Raw genomic sequence first — 3822 nt, forward strand, 5'->3', positions numbered from 1 at the left:
TTGCTGAGTTCACCAGTGCTTTGTTTCTTTCTCATGATGTACCAAACTGTAGATTTTGTCACCCCTAATATTGTAGCAATTTCTCGGATGGGTTTTTTCTGTTTTTGCAGCTTAAGGATGGCTTGTTTTACCTGCATGGAGAGCTCCTCCATGTTGTCTGCTCACAGCAAAATCTTCCACATACAAGCACCCCCTCCAGGCCTTTTATCTGCTTAATTGATAATGACATAACAAAGGAATTGCCCACACCAGCTCATGAAATAGCCTTTGAGTCAATTGTCCAATTACTTTTGAGCCCCTGAAATGAAGTGATTGTGTTAAAAAGAAGGCTTTAGTTCCTCACATTTTTATGCAATCGTTTTTGTTCAACCCACTGAATTAAAGCTGAAAGTCTGCAGTTCAACTGCATCTGAGTTGTTTCCTTTAAAATTAATTGTGGTAATGTACAGAACCAAAGTTATAATATAATGTATATCTTTCATTTATACATGTCCCTGATGACTTTATGAAAACACAAGTATCCTTTAACATCGGCTGTTATGTATGTTTCTATTTTAGGCATACTGTTTGCAGTGACTGCAAAATGAGAAGTATAAATAAGACTTGCATATTTGCACTCAATGTATTAGCAGTCATCCATCAAAGCAGTGTTCAGTTTCATAAAGGTGGGGAAATCAGGTCCAGCCACTTACACCTTGGGGCCAAATAACTCTTTGAGGCATGAACATTTGCGTAAGTGAAAATCGTGCTCACAAGGCAAACAGGAGACTGTGATACAGAAAGGTGGACACTAAGCCTATTGTACAGAACAGTAAAATCTTTCCAATTCACACAGATTTAATCCATACCTGATTTTTAGCCTGGGTTGGAATTTAATGGTAGGCACCTATAAAGGCCAAGAAAGAGACTAGGTAATAGGTCAACATAAGCAGGATGGGTAGCACAAGAATATGTTCTACTGCTGACAACCCCGTACAGAGCAAGTACATTGTTAAAGGGTTAGTTCATCAATGACTGTACTTCAGACTTTGATAAATGCTGGAGAAGTAAACCATGGCATCATTTCTTGTAGGTCTCAGGAATTTTACAAGTGAGAATATATGGCAATAGAAGGAAGATTTAAAAAAACTTTAAGGTGTCAAATCTTTTAACTTTAGATATAACTTAAAGCCCAACTCTGGACTACTTTTAAATGCACCTATACAGTGGGGGCTCCAGGTTTGCATCCCCACTGTGTCATTAAAGCAGAATTAAATGAGAAAAATAACAAATTGCAACCAGGCAGGTCCTCCGTTGCAGAAGGGACAAGCAAGGGACTGTTTATTCTACAATAAATTAAACGTACCTGCCTGATCACAACTTTTTATTTACACTCATTAGTCCTTGCGCCTTGCGATCACTGCTCCTCTTTCAGGTGTCGGATCTTGTGCCTTCTTGATTGGCCAGGCTGGGATGACATAATTCCTGCGCATCCATGCATGCAGGAGTTTTCCCATTTCTGGCAGCCCCGGGGGATGCCAGGATACCCAACATACCCGGGGTTCCTGCAAAGGCAGGTAATCATGTTTTATCGAAGAAGGGATTCCCCTCTTGCAGTAAAAATCCAATTTTAAGAGAGGTTTCCACTTTCTCTGTTTACTTTAAACTTACAAAAGTGTGAACAGTATGAAATTATGAATTCTAAAAATTTTGATTTCCTTCCTGGCATGAATGTAACACATAACAAAGAGTTATGTGGCCGGCAGTTTCCGGTCAATAGTATACAGCAAAAAAGATTCCAGCACTTCAGAGCAAGTAAATCCAATGTACAGCATAGACTATATTTCAATATATATATATATATATATATATATATTTTGTGTATACAATATACAGACAGCTAGGTATTACGAGTACAGTGAGCCAACATTGACCCCCTACATTGGTAAAATGGAAAAGTGCACCTCCTCAAAATGATGGCCAGTGCTAAACCATTCCATTACATAGTGATTTGTAGGCTGCAACAGCTTAGTGTTCTTTTACACTGGTGGCCAGTTGATAGAACAAATATGTTACAAGTTACCTACCTCAGTGATGTCCACACCTGAACTTTACAGGAATGTTTGGAAGAGCAATACACCTGCACATTTGGAATATGAGCATGTGTAGTTGATAGTTTCTTTCATCCAAAGCACCTATCATCAGCAGACAATGCAGAAAATAATGTACTGCACAAGCCCACCCTAAACAGATTTATGGCTCCTGACCATTAGGTGATGAAAATCACAAATCCTAACTTTTGAATATCTATGAAGATATGGAAAATTATCAAAAACTCCCAGGTGTAGGCCATTCTTACACTTGGTGTATATTAAACATAAAAAAAACATATTCCTTTAACACACTTTTAGTTAATGCATTGCTTTTAGTTTGACTTTGTAAAATGTATTGCTTTTTACTGTGTATGCAGGGGTGTAGTGGGGCGGGCACGCCATGCCCTCACTTTTTCCGGGACCCGCCACTGGTAGCCTTCACTGTTACCGTGCCTCCTCTTCTTTTTTTATGACTACACCTCTGTGTCTGGTTGTTGCAGGATTTCCCACTGTTACCAAAAGGGCTAACAACAAATATTAATTAGCAGGGTAATGCATACAGTGATGGTAGCAGAGCTGGAAGAACTCTGTTGGATCTGTTCTTTGGTGATGGACACACCGACACCTGCTGGTTTGGGTTAGAAAGTAAGGATTCTGTACGGCCCCCTAACTCCAATCAGGCAAGGAGTTAGTGTGTGATAACCTAATTGTTTCCTAGGACTTTAACTGGTAATTAGTTTCCGTATTTCTAAACTCACATGTTAAATTTGGGAACTGTAGATTCCTATCTGGAAGACACATAGAAAATCCTCAGTAAGATTTGAGATATGCTTTTATCCTGCTGAATGACAAATGATAAGTGAGTCACGGGATGCCAGAAATATGATAAAAGAAATGACAGCATAAAAATGGATGTGAAGCCGGTGTATTTCTCAGGGTAAAGAATATATGCTAAGGTAGATGTGCTGAAGGTGCAGATAACACCCTTTAGTAGGTTGTTGTTTCATCACCAACACTTAGGGGTCTATTTACATTCCAAATCCCACCGACCGTTTTCTGTTAATAATACTGTTATTTAACCTCAGGCACATTGTCTTGGCATCACCTTGATTCTGCCCTCTCCTTTACTCCTCATATTCAGAACATCTTGAGGTGACGCCACTTTTCAACATCTCAAAATCCGCCCCTACCTGTCCCCAGAGACCACCAAACTCCTTAAACACGCTCTTATCATCTCTCGTCTGGACTACTGTAACATCCTCCTCTCTGATATTCCACTAACCCAACTCTCCCCTCTACAATCTATTATGAATGCTGCAGCCAGACTCATCCATCTTTCCCACCACTCCTCTTCTGCTGCATTTCTTTGCAGTTCTCTTTGTTGGCTTCCATTTTCAAGCTCCTGTGCTTTGCCTTCAAATCCCTCAACAGCTCTTGTCTGTAGACTGGACTGGAGGCACAGGAGTGCCTAGGCACACTCCCATACATACCATACATTCAAAGCAAAAGGTACATTTTCAGGCTACTGCTTAGTTACCAATAACCTTTCTAAATGTTTCATACAAACAGAAAATCTTTCGTTTTTGAGCAGTCTTTCTCATTTTTATTAAAAACTGAAGCCATCGTTATTGTAGAACCCTCCAACAGTGTTCATTTAGTCTCATAGCACCGCGTCATATTGCTCTGTCCCTTAAAATCCTCATCATTACACAAGTCAGGGCAGTATAGCAAATCCCACGAGTTTAAAATA

Source organism: Pyxicephalus adspersus, chromosome 9, assembly GCF_032062135.1.
Source record: "Pyxicephalus adspersus chromosome 9, UCB_Pads_2.0, whole genome shotgun sequence".
Classification (NCBI taxonomy): domain Eukaryota; kingdom Metazoa; phylum Chordata; class Amphibia; order Anura; family Pyxicephalidae; genus Pyxicephalus; species Pyxicephalus adspersus.